Raw genomic sequence first — 17,742 nt, forward strand, 5'->3', positions numbered from 1 at the left:
TTCTCCAAGTGGTTATACAATAATTTGTAAATCCATGACTCTTATACCTAGAACAGGCATTGGCTAGGTCCTCACTTGGATCTTTGGCCTTTTAGGTCTTCTTTTCCACTTTTTTGTAATATATTGGGTTTTTATAAATTATACCGTACAACTATTATTCTACGGTTTGGGGGTAAAAGAAAACGTTTCAAACATATGTTCTTTCAGACTCTTAATAGAAACAACTCATGAGACCAACCCAAACTAATCGCCAAAGGAGTACAATAACTTCATTGAGTTTCAAGAAAAAATTACAAGAACACGAACATATAACATCTAAAAGATAACTTGACCCAGTGGTGGCACATCCATATTAACCAGTTTCCACTCTTGAGCAAATTTGGGTAGCTCATCCGGGTGGTCTCTGCTTGAATATACTGTTCACGAGGCTTCTCCTCCGTTAGATCTTTTTTTAGGATCCTTGATCCGCCACTGACAGCACTCCTAACTTTTTCCCGCAATCGACGCTGCCATCAAGCACCGCCTCTGCCCGGTACTTAAACTTGAACCCCAGCTCCACAAGCTTGTTCGTGTTGACCTGCACTCTGACTCCCTCTCCCACCACCCTAACAATCGACACGCAATGAGAGATTAGTATTAATCACAATTCAAACGCACCATGAGATACCTGATTTGGAACATTTAGTCGAAGAAAAGTACTCTTTCAGCGTCAGCTTGAGCTCCGGGTGCTTGCTCGCGTAGTGCTCCACCAGATCCTGCATGTTGGGGTGTGCGGTGGCGCAGAGGTACCGACCGGCAGCGACGTCGCGCTGGCGCTCCATGCAGAAGACGTGCGCCTTGCAGACGTCGTCGACGTGCACCACCGGCACGGAGCCGAGGAGGGCCTGCGTGAACCTGAGGGCGTTGTGGTAAGGCTCGATGCCGGTGAAAGGCGACAGCATGAAGTGTTGGCTCTCGTTGATGTACGGCAGGAGGGTGTCTCCTCCTACGAGGCCCAGTAACAGGACGACGACGTCGAACGCTCTGCTCTCGGAGGGGCGGTCGTTGTACTTGACTAGCTCCTTCTCGGCGATGCACTTAGAGGAGAGGTAATCCTGCATATATAACATAAGTAACAACAACAAAATGGGGACAGATTGCTTGATAGTACAACAAGTGAGCAGGCTTGTGACAATGTTGCCGGCCTAGCATGCCGAGCCGGCCATTTGCTCAAAATATACTTTCATTTTAAGAACAGGCAAAAGACCGGCAGCTCTTATTCCACACAAACTCCGTGGAATAGCTTATATAATGCACAAGGTTGTCTATATCGCCAGATGCAATATCTTCACACACAAAATTATTCCGGAATTTTAAATTTAATAGGTTTTAAATAATATTATTTAAATAGTTTTAAAACGAAAATATGTGCTGGAAAATAAAAATATTCATGTTTCTTAATATAAAAATGTTCATATATTCGAGAAAAAAGTTCATCACATGTTTAAGAAAAAATCATGTGTTAAAAATGTTCATGTATTTAAAGAATATATATTCAAACACCACTAGATATGTGGTCATATACTTTTGAAAAATTTACTCATTTAGAAAATATTTGTGTTTACAAAAAAATTGTGTTAAAAAAGGTTCACGTATTTCGAAAAACTACTCAGTATAACATATATGTTTACATACTTCTTAAAATGATATCACCGTGTACAGAAAAAACATCAAAATCGCAAGAAGCACTCACGTCCATGAATTCGTTGTTGTGATCAATGGGCAGGCCGAGCAGAGTCCAGCAGGACTCATTCGCAAACTCTTTGTACCCTTTTCCCGTCCTCGTGGAGTGGCGACGCCGTGATAACAGACCCCGTACCGATGACACGTCTCACTGACTTGGACCGCTCGCACTGTTGTAGGATGGCACGCGTCGCATCCTCGATTGCTTCGGTGGTGTCCTTGTACTGCAAAATCAAATCATATAAAAGAAAGGCATGACATAACTTAGCTACAATCGATTAAAGTGAAATGTGACATTAGTGTATGTTGTGATTTGAATAGTCGTGCATGCAACTTGCTAGTAAAATCATCTACAGCCGGCATCCTCAAACGTTCTCTATGCGTCTGAGCACACGGTCCGGTCAGTGACCGGTCACAAAAACGTGACCTGGCCGGGCACCTCTGACCGGTCCTATATGTCGGGTTGGCTGGCACTTCATATCTATCCCATATCTGTGGCGGGTATGATAAGCCGGGACCCGCACGTCGAATTCGATAAACAGGATCCATCACAAATTCCACCAAATCTCCCCCGCCTTATCAGATGAGCCATTTCCTCTCTTCTCCCTTGTCCGCTCCAGCCCTCCCCTAAGTCCACCGCCATCACCGCCACAAAACTCAACGCCGGCCGACGGCCGTCTCACCGCTCCGTACACTTATGCCACCCCGGACGCCACGGTACGTCCGGCTATTCTCGGACTGCACCTTGCCGTCTATGTGTTCGACAAATTGTTCGAGCAGTTTTTTGTGATTCTTATGTAGGCAAAACGATGGATCCTGATGAGGAGTATGGAAACACGAAGCTTGATGAATTAATGCAAAAGAGTTCTTCGATTTGTTGGAGTTGGACGAAGATATCAAGATGATGATGAACATGAGCATCCAGAAGGAAATGGGCAGAGAGGTGGATCACATTCTGAACATCAAGGGTTGTATCAAAGGGAGGATACTTTTGAACCGAGATAGGGTCGCTGGAGCACGACTTCCCTACAAGTACTTTGATCCCAAACCGACATTCTTTGATACATGGTTTCTTCGACGCTTTATATGCAGAAACCCTTGTTCTTGTGCATTATGGAGGGAGTGAAGGAACATGATCCCTACTTCAGGTTCACCAGGGACTGCAGCGGACGACTCTCATTCTTTGTTAAGTAGAAATACACGACTACTATGAGGATGTTTGCACCAGGTACCACTGTTGATGTCGTTGATGAGATGGTTTGGATGGGGAGGACATGCCTAAAGACCACTGTGAGATTTGCACACGTCATGGTGCAGGTCTTTGGAGCAAAATATCCAAGAGAACCAAGTGTGCAAGATACAGAAAAGTTGATGGTGATTGGAGCGGCAAGATGCCTTTCACGTATTCTTGGTTCAATTGATTACATGCAATGGCAATGGAGTAACTTAGCCAAGGGTTGGCGCGGGATGCACCAAGGTCACATCAAAGAGGCCAGCATCATACTCGAAGCAGTCACATCAATGGACTTGTGAATTTGCTATGCTTTCTTTGGCATGTCTGATTCTCACAACGACATCAATGTGCTACAGCGATCTCTCATGTTCAGGAGACTTTGCAATGGGAAGCGTCGCCGTACGCAGACATGGTTTGGAAACAGCGAGCCCCGCAACAGCATCACTTCTTCACGTGGCTCGTGATGAGAAATAGGTGTTGGACCTCCGACAGATTGGCCCGGAGAGGCCTTCCGCATCAACAGGCCTTCCCACTCTGCAACCAAGCCAAAGAGACTATAAATCCCATCCTACTGACCTGTGTTTTGCCCGCATAGTGTGGGGACGCATTTGGCAGGGCCTCAGGTGTCCGGACCAGGCACCTATGGCATCTGACACTCTCATAGACTGGTGCACCACGCGGACGACCAGCCAGTACTCAAGGAGAGATCTCAAGGCCATCATCACTCTTAGCCTTTGGGAGATGTGGAAACACATGAATGATGTCGTTTTTAATGGCACTACAAAAAAACCTGTTAATCCATGACAGTATTCTGGTGAAATTCTCGAAAACTAACACAAATTATGACGGTTTTACCAGGTTTGTCACAAAATTCGTCATATATTAGCAACATGAGGATGGCCCCCCAAACCGGTAGCCCAATTATGACAGATAAAAAGGGACCGTCACGGAAACCGTCATGGCTCGACTGACTGGGCCTATATTTTTAGTTCGTATGCACCATTCGGGCCGTCATGGATGGATGGTGCTGATGTGGCAATCCAACGTGAGGAAAAACTCGCGTTGTGATTGGTTGAGGTAACCGTCCCACGGGTCGCAAATCCAGACCGTCTCCTCTTCTGTGATCCAACGGCAAGCAATCAACTCTATCCTCCCCGACTCCCCTGTGGATCTCCGCCCAGTTTTTCCTTCTCCTTTGTCCGCCCCGACTCCCCTGTTCTCACTGTCCTCTTCCAGATCCCCCACCCTCCCCATCCATGGCCGCCGCCACCTCCTCATCCATGGCCATCTTCCAGGAGTAGATCCGCCAACCAACACGACGATAGCCTCATTCCCAGAGGCGGGACGCCCCTGAAGGCGAACCTAGTGCACGCGGCGCCGATGTCGTTAATGCGGGTCGGGCGGCAGCCAGATCTGCCACGGCCACAACCAGCGTCCTCTCCTCCCTAGCCATCTTCCTCCCATGACTGAGAAGAGGGCCTCGTCAAGGATCCCATGGTGGAGGTCAACATGGGAGGCTGCTTCCTTCCTTCCCAGATTGACGGTCCATCAATGGAGGCCATGAGAGTTGCATGAGCACACACATGGCTGCGCTTCAAGGTCAGCCCTTGCCCATCTTTTCTATTCGATTTGATTTGACCTCCTTCCCTGATTTCCTTCCCCACGTAGCTGCAGCTCAATAGATGCAGGGACGCCGCAATGGAGCAAGTAAGGTGTCCCTTCTGCCACTGTTTCTTCAGATCCGCAACGGCCAGCCATATCCAGCGCCCCTGTACCAACGTGGTGGTAAGACGAACGACCTTCCTTCCCCTTTGCAGCATTTTAGTTTACCTCCCCCTGCCTAGCTAGCAAACTAGTTTGCTTTGGTCCAATCTGATCCTATCCTATCCATGGAGCAGATTGGATTTTGTTTCAGTTTACTTTGTACATGCATGGATGGTTGGTTTGAGAGAGAGAGATGGATGGTTAAGGCCTTGTTTTTGTTTTGTTTTAGCTATAACAAATTTATCAACCGAGCTAGCTTTCAACTTATTTTTCACAGTTGGTCCTGCTTAGGCCAAATTGATCCATTTGCTTGGTTCCATTTATACATAGCTCTTCATGCCCAAGTAAGATTAAATATTGCTGCCAATCCGATGCCACAATTGGCGTCTTTGTTTACTGTTATGTTATGTGTGCCACTGAACATTCAACCTTTAACCATTGCTTGTGTAAAACCAGACTTTCTTATTTTGTGAACGGAGTGTTTGCTTGCTGTACTGCAAAAATAATTCATTCATCGCTCATTTGACATGTGCAAGCAATGTGTACAGACTGCATTTAGATTCCAGCCCAACTAGATTTTAGTTGAAGCGTTTGACCAACCATCTTGGTTTGCTGCATTTTCGCCTTACTAGCTTTTTATTCTTCTTCATGTTTTGAAGGGGGTTGTTTGTTGGCACAGGCTCGACCTCACGCCGATGTAGCCGAGTACTTTCTGGCGATACACGCGTACGAGACAGCTCGATTACTTTCCGAGCTTGCCGAGTAACTGGTTGGAGACGTAGACGTAGCCGAAGTGCACGTAACACCGAAGCAGCCTAGCAAACTGCTGGATTGATTTTCTCCTGGACGCTAGCACACGCACGTACAAAACTGCAAGCCGCCGGCTTGCCTGATACGAGCTAGTTTAGCACGCACACACGCGAACACGAACCAACACAGAGACGCCGAGATGATGGCTAAAGGCCCGTGTCGAACCTTTGCTTTTCTTTCTATATTGATCTGACTTACATTTACAGGGCAGCCACGTACAATATATACAGAACCTATATTCTACTAGTACATGACCGACTTGGCTCAGGATGAATAGTCTGTACCGGACAAGCTAACCTAATCGTGATTAAGTCCAATATTGTTTAGGATAGCCATGAAGCAGAAAGAACAAACATGGCACTTTAGCAAGACCATAATGATCCTGATAATCTTATCATTTTGTTAATGACATATGTGTCCTGTCAATGCTTGCTGGACGCTAGTCCTACTGGATAGTATACCTAATTCTTTGCGCTTTAGAACATTCAAGAGCTCTTCAGTCCTACCAAAAAAATGTTTTTATGTTTACCTTACACAAAATATTCATATTTCTTACTTTTTAACTCATCTACTCACTGGTCACTGCCTAAAATTTCTACTGGATAGGGACTGTTTGGTTAGTGCTCCTGTTCTTGGTGAGCTAAACATATTTGTTTGTTTGTTTGATTTGGAGCATCAAACGCTCTCCATCAATGACCGGGACCCCATGCCTAAGTTGTTGAGTGCCTCATTTTATTCATCTTCACCATATATTCATTTGATTGGCTGCTACATCTTCAGTTAAATACTTGTGCTACTGTCCAGATTTTGGTAAATTGGACTGACTAGATATCTTTTCTTGTTATTTTTTTGGTGAGAAATAAATATCGCAATTTGTCTTATATTTTCCTTCAACTTGTCACACTGGTTACGTTGACTATATATTTTTCTTCCGTACAATTTTGATATGATCTTGCATTTCATTTTCTGGTTTCTCAAGAGGTGGAAGAAATCTCTTGAGGCCAAACCGCAGGGAGGACGACGGTCAACAATGGGTACAAGTTCTCAAGGTCCCAGGGAACTGGGTACAGGTGCGGCTGCGTGCTCGCTGCGCATCCAAGGTACAGTAGCGGCACCAAAGCTGCCACTTTCTCCCTATCCGTAAATGTTTGATATGGCCAGCGGCGACATGATTTGTTTCTATATAATCATCTCGACACAATAGGGAACTCACTATATTCGGATTGCTTTTCTTTCTGTCCATCATTGGATTTCACTATGGTCTTAATCAGGTCCAATTTTATCATTTTGTGTTGTTTTCATGAACATCTCAGATCTCATAATGTTGTATGCATCATTGTCACGCGGCTTGTTATTCCTCTTCTTTTTTCACATGATTGTACTTTATGAATGACTAGCTAACTGACTGGACCCTTTTGCATTGACTAGCATTTTTTTACCAACCTATATATAGAACCAAACCATGGAACTGATTTGCTCTCTATTGCGACTGAACGTTGTATTGTGAAATTAAGAAAGGGAAAGAATATATGTACCAGGATCTTTTATCATCCATTTCCGTGCTACTGTTTCTTTTCCTGTTTGATATTTCGAACGTGATGTTATGTTATCCTGAAAACGTTGTTAGTTGCTAGCTTGTGCTGCATTGGTGTCACAGTAAAAATACCATTATTTGATGTTGACATGCACGGTTCACTTTACCTTTGGTACAGTTTTGTGTATGGATGAAAACCCATGCTTCAACCCATACTTTTGATTTTTTTGAGTTAGTCTTACGGTTTGTCTATGTGCAGGCAACGTCGCGCCGTTCCTCGGGAGCATATGTTGAGGCAATATGCTGGCTTTCCTTCAATGATGTCGGCAAGGGTGGCTGGATCTGTGTCAAGGATGGCATGGGATTGACCCACGGTTGATGTCTATTATGCGCTGGGCGGCAGTGACTGTAAAGTAGCATAGAGTGTTCTCTAGCACGTGTTTGTACATTGAAGTTTCTTGTGTTTTTGCTCCTCCACGTGGTATCATCTGGTGTGTGTAATTTTTTTTGGTTTTTTCCTTTTATTTAATCACATAGCATGTATTTTCTTAAAAAAATATTGGCTTAAAATAAAAAAATCATGGACCAAGAGAATTGCGAGATGGGCTAATCTATATGGCTGAAATTAGTCAGGCTTGGACCGATTTGAAATTTAATGTGCTGAAATTCCAATTGGGCCGACTACATGGGGGGTAGGTCTTGCATTGAGATGGAAAATAATGGGCCGTAATTTTAATTGGGCTGCTAAGTTCATGGGCTGCCACGTCAGATCCATGTCAAATGATGACGTGGTAGAAAAGTTAACGCCGTTATGAGCATGTCAGGTAAGTGCCATCCATGACGGTCAAAAGCTGTCATGAATCAGTGACGGTTTCACAGATCCGTCAAGGATAGCATTGTGGTCAAATTATGACGCGATATACATGATAGATTTCAAATCCGTCACGCGTGTTCTTCCTTGACGATTTAACACTGGTCCATGACGGATTTATACCGTCACGTATTAACAGGGTTCTTGTAGTGTGGCGCGCTTCCATCCCCGCAGCAGGTGATCTCCAACATCCATCGGGAAGGCGGAAACTGGCGGACGACGGGACTCCTTAAAGGAGATTTAGAGTCTTTCTTTGGAGATCTAACTAGGTGGGTGATACGTCTCCAACGTATCTATAATTTTTGATTGTTCCATGCTATTATATTATCCATCTAGGATGTTTTATATGCATTTATACGCTATTTTATATGATTTTTGGGACTAACCTATTAACCTAGAGCCCAGTGCCAGTTTCTGTTTTCCCCTTGTTTTTGAGTATCGCAGAAAAGGAAAACCAAACGGAGTCCAATTGACCTGAAATTTCACGGAGATTATTTTTGGACCAGAAGAAGCCCACGGAGTATCGAAGATGGGCCAAAAGAGTCCCGAGGCACCCACGAGGGTGGGGGGCATGCCCTCCCTCCTGGGTGCGCCCCCTACCTCGTGGCCGCCTCGGGGACCTCCCTGACTTGTTCCCGACTCCAACACCTCATATATATACACCTAAACTTCTAGAAAGAAACCTAGATCGGGAGTTCAGCTGCCGCAAGCCTCTGTAGCCACCGAAAACCAATCTAGACCCGTTCCGGCACCTTGCCGGAGGGGGAATCCCTCTCCGGTGGCCATCTTCATCATCCCGACGCTCTCCATGATGAGGAGGGAGTAGTTCACCCTCGGGGTTGAGGGTATGTATCAGTAGCTATGTGTTTGATCTCTCTCTCTCTCTCGTGTTCTTGATTCGGCATGATCTGTATGTATCGCGAGCTTTGCTATTGTAGTTGGATCTTATGATGTTTCTCCCCCTCTATATCCTTGTGACGAATTGAGTTTTCCCTTTGAAGTTATCTTATCGGATTGAGTCTTTAAGGATTTGAGAACACTTGATGTATGTCTTGCATGTGCTTATCTGTGGTGACAATGGGATATTCACGTGATCCACTTGATGTATGTTTTCGTGATCAACTTGCGCGTTCTGTGACCTCGTGAACTTATGCATAGGGGTTGGCACACGTTTTCATCTTGAATCTCTGGTAGAAACTTTGGGGCACTCTTTGAAGTTCTTTGTGTTGGTTGAATAGATGAATCTGAGATTGTGTGAAGCATATCGTATAATCATACCCATGAATACTTGAGGTGACACTGGAGTATCTAGGTGACATTAGGATTTTGATTGATTTGTGTCTTAAGGTGTTATTCCAATACGAACTCTAGGATAGATCGGACGGAAATAATAGCTTCGTGTTATTTTACTACGGACTCTTGAATAGATCGATCAGAAAGGATAACTTTGAGGAGGTTTCGTACCCTACAATAATCTCTTCGTTTGTTCTCCGCTATTAGTGACTTTGGAGTGACTCTTTGTTGCATGTTGAGGGATAGTTATATGATCCAACTATGTTATCCTTGTTGAGAGAACTTGCACTAGTGAAAGTATGAACCCTATGCCTTGTTTCCTAGCATTGCAGTACCGTTTTCGCTCACTTTTATCATTATTTACCTTGCTGTTTTTATATTTTTCAGATTACCAAAACCTATATCTATCATCCATATTGCACTTGTATCACAATCTCTTCGTCGAACTAGTGCACCTATACAATTTACCATTGTATTGGGTGTGTTGGGGACACAAGAGACTCTTTGTTATTTGGTTGCAGGGTTGTTTGAGAGAGATCATCTTCATCCTACGCCTCTCATGGATTGATAAATCTTAAGTCATCCACTTGAGGGAAATTTGCTACTGTCCTACAAACCTCTGCATTTGGAGGCCCAACAACGTCTACAAGAAGAAGATTGTGTAGTAGACATCAGTGGGCCAGCCCAGAGTAGCCGGCTATTGCTGTGGGGATCATGGTAGATCCAGTGCTTGTAACCAGGTGTATGTAAACTTGGGTGGAGGGTTCTATCCCTACTCTTCTTCTATCAATATATGATATGCACGCTCGTGCATATTCTAGAAAAAAACATTATCAACGGGCACGACTACAACATGAGGTACTACCTTGCAGATAATATATATCCTCGATGGGCGGCATTGTGAAGACCATATCCAATTCCCATGACAACAACAAAGTCATTTTGCAAGAATGCAAGAAGCAACTAGGAAGAATGTGGAGAGGGCATTTGGAGTGTGCCAAGCTCGTTGGGAAATTATTCATGGATCCGCTATGATGTGGTAATCATGGAATTTGTGGAAGTTGATGGCATGTTGTGTCATTTTACACAATATGATTGTTAAGGACGAGTGTGAAGGGGCGGTTCGAACTCATGATTTTGAGAAGCCTGGTGAACAAGTCCACATCCCGAAATAAGATGCGAATTAGATTACAATTTTTTTGCAAATTCGTCATAATCTTTTAGATGAACAAGTGCACATGTGGGTCCACTACTAACTAATCTTGCAGAGCATATGTGGACCCACAATAGAAACTAAGAAGGACCAAAGAGTTTAATGTTTGAATTGTGCACTTCAAAAAAATGTTTGAACTATATACGTTAAAATTATGAAACTACACAATGATCTTATGATATTAATGTGTATGATGGACGTGTATGGATTTGAATGGATTTAAAGGGTTAGATATGAGGAGTGTCGTTGTCCGGCAGGAGATATGAGGGGCTCGTAATGCAAGAGCATTGCTGGATGGCGGGCCGTCTTGCGCGGCATGGCCTCACCCACGACGACGTGTGTGCCCTATGCGACCAAGAGCCAGAGACGATGCAACATCTTCTTGTAGGTTGTTCCTTCTCTAGGCAAATATGGCATGAAATACTTAGTTAGGTGAGTGCACCAACTAGCCTACCAGATGGTGACACCCGCTTCCAAACATGGTGGACAACTTCGTCCGACCAAGCGCCAGCCTCCGCTCGCAAGGGCCTCGCATCCATCACCATCCTCAATGTGTGGTGGATATGGAAGCATCACAACGGATGCGTCTTCAACCATGATCAGCAATCGGCCTCTCAGCTTAACGCCACCATCAAAGACGAGGCGCCTCTGGGCTAAGGCCGGTGCTACAGGGATAAGAAACATCATTCCCGAGAGTTAGCCTTTTTGTGTTTTGGGGGTGAGCAACCCCTTTTTCTGTTTGCTCCATCACTCACAAACATGCCTCTAGCACACATGGCAGGTGAGTGTGTGTAATCTCATGTTGACACTCTTCTTCTATGAATGAAAAGGTATGCAAACTTTGCGTATTCGCGAAAAAAAGATATGAGGGGCTGCCCAACAGGGGTCACTCACGGGCACGTCGACCGATGTGTAGGGGGCGGATTGCCAATCTGATTGCAGAAGCTCTAACACAAGAACGCTCTTACATGGGTGACCGCTGACCGTAGCCACGGTTATTTTTTCATTGCATGATTGCATGAATCATGTACCGTATTACTCTTCCTCGTGAGTCTAAGACGCGCACATTTCAAGGTTCAACTATGTCCATCAATTACACCGAGATTACTTCATTGCCATCAATTTTGGCCTAAGCATGACTCTGGATTAGTTTAAAGTGTAATGCAACAAATTGCCAATACACCAAAAATGAATCAAGATGGATAAATAAAATGAAGACATCGTGGATTACCCGTGTTGAGATGGCGATAGGAAATTTCATTTTGTTTCACAATATTTATGATCATGACTGAAAATATAAGTTATGTGACTTCAAAATTATATCTCCGGTCCAGCAGCGGACCAGAGGGCCCGACGATATGCGCGCGTTAAGGCACTAGTGGAGGTGGGGTAGTGGTTGGCGGGGTGCGGTGTTGTGTCACTTGGTGGGTGGAGTCGGCTTGCCGGTGTTCTACGGTGGTGTTGCAGCACGGTGGCGGTCTCTGGCGGGTATGGCTATTCGGGTTGGCATGGTCGATGACTTTTCCTCTAGTGGGTCAATATTGGGCGACGTGCGATGGACTTCCCTGTTGCAGTTTGGCTTTGGCATTGTTTGTGGCTTTGGACGAAAGTCTTGTTCGACATTGTCGGTGTTGGCAACGACGACACTCTTCACGACGCTCCATTCTTGGTGAGTGTTTGAGAAGCATTGGCACCTCCCATCCGATGGGGTCCATTACTTCGGGTGATAGCCTTGACTTGGCTTGCTGGGTCAGACTGTGGCGGCATTTTCCATGTCGTTTCCTTCTTGGAGGCACGGTCCTTGGAGTTCTGATCCCGTGGTTGGCGCATGTCCCAGCATTGGCAGATCCCAAGGGGGCCAACGATTTAGGGTGCGGTCAGGCATGGAGCGGCGATGCTTCCGAGTATGGTGTCTTGCCTTCCTCTGATTCTAGGGAGGCCCGGGACCGCTTCCCTTCTGTGTTAGCGTCTCTCTCAAACGGCGAGGTGGTGGCAGTTCAAGTGCTCCTTAGTTGATTTTGTGTCATTTTTTACGGCTCTCCTGGCCTAGGTTAGCTAGGTTTTTGTCGCCATGGGTACTGGTGGGTTTTGCCTGGTTTTTCTCTAATTAACCGAGCTATGTTCGCTTGTTGGGTCTGGTTTTCCTTGTAAACTGGCTCATTTCTGTAGGTTTTTTGGGTTCGGTTTTCCGTATAAACAGGACATGTTCTATCCTTCTAATGGAAATTGCAGGTAGCCCCTGCCCTCTCGAAGAGGTTCTTCGAAAGAAAATCATTGAATACATTTTTTGGAATACGAATTCAACTATATAACCTTTTGTCACACATAACTTATATTTGTTTGATTATATTGATGACCAAGGTAAAATCTCGTAATGCACACGGGTATTACTTGAGTATTTTTATAGGATGTTAGAAGACATATTGAGTTCATCCAAACAAATCTGATTCTTTTTAAATTGCATTTACTATTTTTTTGGATTTTACTGCTTATATTGATGTATTTGAGCTCGGAGCAGATGATTCATGTCCCTGTCTCAGTACTTTCTTTATTTTCGTATAAATATAGGAGTGCCTCCTTTATGCGGGTGTATTTAAGTTTGGATGTTCGGAATTATTAAAATTGTTGGAAAAATCTGAAAGATGGAGACATTTCTGAATGTTTGTGTTAAAAAAAATAAAGTTGTCGAACACCAGAAGTGAGAGTTGCAGGTGGTGATTGTCCTTCCGAAAGTGCCACAGTAGCTATCGGACAATGACCACTAGACCCTTGCTGGTCTTCCTGGTCAGCTGACCGCGGAATAACCTTTCCTGTGTGAACATATGTCCACCCGTGTTGTGTTTGTGATAGCAAAAGTGTTACTCTAATCCCCGCAAAGGTTCCGATAAAATTGTAAAAGAAAAAACCAAAACAATTTGAAACCTTTTGTGGACGAACATCAATAATTATTCTAACATCCAGCAAAATTTCGCCACCGAATGGCATCCATAGTGATTTGTGCCCAAATTTTTTAGAAAATTGAGTGCTCCAAATGTGTGTGCTTTTTTGCGGGGTCCAAATGTGTGTTTTTGATTCCCAAATTCTGCTTTTTTTGTACATGCCTGATGCCTCCACAGATGTCTTTTGTAGGTGATTTTTTACAGTATTGTTTTTTGGATTTTACTGTTTACGTGGGTATTTTTGAGCTCGGAGCAGATGATCCATGTCCCTGTGTACCTTCTTGTATAATTAAGAAGTACCCTTGTGATCCTCCTGATCGAGACACAACCGGCCGAGAAGACTAACGAGTGGGTTACCTTGGAGCTGCCGGAGTTGTGCTGCAGCGGGGTGGCGACGAGGAAGACGAACTCGCAGCCCTGGATGGCCGGCTCGAAGGAGGCGGCGTCGTAGATGTCCGCCTCGAACAGCACCAGCCTCTCCGCCGCGCCGGGGAGCCCCTTCAGCAGCCCCGTCTTCTTCTCATCCCCTGCGTGTCCACGACGGACCAAGAACGCTCAGAGAAGAATAGAAGACCGCGGGGGCCAACGGCACGCATGAAGACATCAGCGTGAGAGAGGGCGGGCGCATACCGAGGTTCCGTAGGGTCCCGTGGACGGTGCAGCCTCTTTCGAGGAGCTTCTTGACGAGCCAGGACGCGATGTAGCCTGCCGCTCCGGTGACGCATACCTTGCTCATCTTCTCCGGCCGGTCTCTTGTCTATGTCTATCCCTTGATCCTGTCTGTATATGTACGTGTGGGATGGGCGCTGAGTTCTCCCGGGTGATCGTGGGCAATGACGCTGTCGCTAAATATATTTTTTTGCTACGACGGTCACTAAATTTGCCTCGTCAAAGATATACTCCCTTCATTTCAAAATATAATACGCCCGCGCTTTCGGAGGTTAAACTTTGACCATAAATTTAACAAACGAGACCGACTGCGACGGAAGAAAAAATTACATAATTAAAAACTTCTTTCGAATACGAATTCAGTGATATAACTTTTGCCCCGCCGCAATCGATCTTGATAGTTAAACTTACGGTCAAAGTTGAAGCACGTGAATAAAAAAAGTACTACATTATGAAATGGAGGGAGTAATATCGGAGCCCGTAGTGGGTGTCCGGTCCACCATCGGTTAGCCGCCGGAGACTCTTGGAAAAGTGTAAGTTCGCACGCAGGCGGCCGCAGCAACCAATGATTTAGCGAATCTGATGATTATATAGCCGGTTAAAGACACCTGAACGCAGCCTCGGTTGTATTTCCCCGGAACAGAGCAGCCCTGCAGGAGACCGTCACATCCATATGGACATACGTCTTGAGATACAACAACGAGACGGACGGGCATGCTCGATCGAAACCACCATGTGACCGTACTGTGCCAACCGATACATACACTTGTCTAGCGTGCTAATCTAAACCAGCAACCTAAAGAAGAGGAGCTGACGGACGAGCAGACACAGAGACATGTTTCTGCCTCCGCTAACTGTTCGAGTTCTCTAGTTCAGTGCAACCTTTTCCACCTCCGCGGGCGAGGTATTCTTGGGGCCTGTACGTACACGCTGATCAGCTCAGCTGCTCCAAGCTGGACCAGAACGCAGGCAGGATGTTGCTGGGGCGAGCGTAACGCCAACTTCACCGCGCGACCCCATCATGTCCGCACGCGTTTATTTGAAATAAAATGAACGAATAGCGCGGTCCAACACACGGCTTCAAACGGACAAATGTCCGGATCCCGTCCTTTTTGACCCATCCCCGTCTCAAACTTGTGCTCGGTTTGGGATGAAAGGGATGCGCGCGGACAGCCTGGACGCACGCTCTTGTCCCTCCGTGGCCCGTCTGTCGGGGACACTAGCAGTCCCTCCGCTCCCAACACTTCCATCCTCTCTCTCCCGCCCCGCCCCGCCCCCGACGCCGCCGCTATTCTCCGGCCGCCTTCTCACCGTGCAGCCCCCGAGCGTCCCTACCAAACCACGTCTCGACATGGCCGCCACCACGCCCGCGCTTTGGCCGTAGTTTTGGCCGTCGATCGGAGGTTTGGCTGTCGCCGTCTTTGTCGGTCGCAGAGGGGAGACGACCGCCGGCGATGTACCACGGCGGCCTCGGCAGCTTCCGACGAGAGCTCCAGAGCAGCCAGTAGCCGGCCGACAACCACCCCTGCTGCGTCGAGGTGATCATCGCGGCCTCTTCGCCACCACGACCGCAAGGTGTTCGGCATTTTTCCCACAAAGGTATGGACAGTGGAAACGAGTTTTTCTTCCATCACTTCCTTTGTTCATCGGATGATTCGTCGTCGGATGATGAAGATCTCGTGGTGGCTGCACTGGTCGTTCACGACCACATTCAACGGCAGCTTCCTCGGTACAGGGGGTCAGTCCCTGGCCGTGCTCCCAACCTGAACCGCAACAGGGAGAGAGGCCACGCCCTGCTCTATGCCGATTACTTTGCCAACACCCCGCTCTTCAAGCCGGATAAATTCCGTCGCCGTTTTCGAATGTCAAGGCATGTGTTCAATCGTATCCGAGAGGGAGTGGTTGCTCATGACCCATACTTCGAGTGCAAGACGGATGCCCTTGGCAAGCTTGGATTCTTCTATTACCAGAAATGCACCGTGGCCATCCGCATGGTTGCATATGGAATTCCAGGCGATTTGGTGGATGAGTATGTGCGTATGAGTGAGACAACATGTCTGATGTCAATGTACAAGTTTTGCCAGGCTGTGATCGAGGTGTTTGGCCCAGAGTACTTGAGGCGGCCAACTGCCGCTGATACAGAGAGATTGTTGGCGACCAACGCAGTTAGAGGCTTTCCAGACATGCTTGGCAGCATAGATTTTATGCACTGGGAGTGGAAGAACTGTCCATTTGCTTGGCAGGGCCAGTACAAAGGGCATGTCAAGGCGTGCACTGTCATATTAGAAGCGGTGGCATCACAGGATCTTTGGATATGTCATTCTTTCTTCGGCATGGCAGGTTCTCACAATGATATCAATGTGCTGCAGCGTTCTCCAGTCTTCGCGAGGCTTGCAGAAAGCCACTTCCCATCTGTTAAATTTGAGATCAACGGCCACCGGTACAACAAGGGATACTATCTAGCAGATGGTATATATTCTTAGTGGCCAACTTTTGTGAAGACAATCTCGAAACCCCAAGGTGAGAAGAGAAAGAGATTTGCCCAAATGCAAGAGAGTGTTAGAAAGGATGTAGAACGTGCTTTTGATGTGCTTCAATCCCGGTGGGGTATCGTTCGAAACCCTGCACTGTCATGGGATGAAAGGAAGCTTTGGGAGGTGATGACTGCTTGTGTGATCATGCACAACATGATCGTCGAGGACGAGCGTGATGAGAGTATCTTCGACCAAGGATTTGATTATCAAGGTGAAAATATTGAGCCCCTGCACCAAGACCCAACCACATTTGAATAGTTTGCCCGATTCCACCGTGAGATGCGTGATTGGCACACTCATTTGAATCTTCAAAATGACTTGGTAGAGCACGTGTGGGATCACATTGGCAACCAATAGATGTATTGATCCATTTTATGTTCAGTGTAGACAATTTCGATTTGGTTGTAAAACTATTTTAATTTTCAGACAAACATTTTGGGTTGTAAAACTAGTTTTGATGAAAATATGGGCATTTTTGGCCGCGGCGGACAGGATGGGGCAAAGGGATGGGGCCGCACGCTGGGCGCACGGCCATCGCATCCCAGGACACGTTCGGACACGACCCCATTGCCCTACCCAAACGGACAGTATCCGGACAAAACGGACGTCTATTTGGGGTCGTGCGTGGAGTTGACCTAAACAGCACAAATGCGGCACGTACATGTTACCTCGTGCACGCTAGCCTGAGGGATCTGCTCCTCTGTTCACCGTGTTCTGCAGCACATCGGACAGTGCGTGTAAGACGTCGATGGCTCACTGGCAGCAAAGCTTTCAGTGAAGAATGACATACCTCGGCCTCGGTGTCCGCCTTGTCCACGCTATCGCTTCCGAGGAAGTCAAGCACATGCTTTGCCGCCTTCCTCGGCTCCTCGACATGGGGAATGTGGCCGCACTGCCCTACCTGCCTTAAAATTGCGCTGGGGAGCTCCTGTTGTAACCGCTGCAGAGCACCGCAACACATTTGAAATGGTGCGCATTTGTGTCCGAGTCTCTGAGACATGCATATATCTTGCAAGTTAGACCATGCACGTCATTTAGGCATTCTCAGGCAAACTTACGTATGCTTGCTTATTGCTAATTATCCCATCATCATCTCCACATAAGACCAGGCATTTTTGCTTTACCTGTCCACGAAAACAGGGCATGGTCAGAAATAACC

The 17,742-nt window shown here is 46.3% G+C and overlaps 1 long non-coding RNA gene and 1 pseudogene across 2 annotated transcripts; one reads left to right on the top strand and one right to left on the bottom strand.

Moving 5' to 3' along the window:
* Positions 1 to 130: 130 nt before the first annotated feature.
* LOC123187997 (putative anthocyanidin reductase) lies at positions 131 to 14,118 on the bottom strand (annotated as a pseudogene).
* LOC123187998 (uncharacterized) lies at positions 4,091 to 7,666 on the top strand. Of its 2 annotated transcripts, none has more exons than XR_006494288.1 (4): positions 4,091 to 4,555; positions 4,625 to 4,741; positions 6,510 to 6,630; positions 7,324 to 7,666. It is a non-coding gene; the product is annotated as an uncharacterized lncRNA (long non-coding RNA). The 2 variants fall into 2 exon arrangements; XR_006494289.1 differs by having other exon boundaries at positions 4,631 to 4,741.
* Positions 14,119 to 17,742: the final 3,624 nt, after the last annotated feature.

The sequence above is a fragment of the Triticum aestivum genome, chromosome 2A (assembly GCF_018294505.1).
Source record: "Triticum aestivum cultivar Chinese Spring chromosome 2A, IWGSC CS RefSeq v2.1, whole genome shotgun sequence".
NCBI lineage: Eukaryota > Viridiplantae > Streptophyta > Magnoliopsida > Poales > Poaceae > Triticum > Triticum aestivum.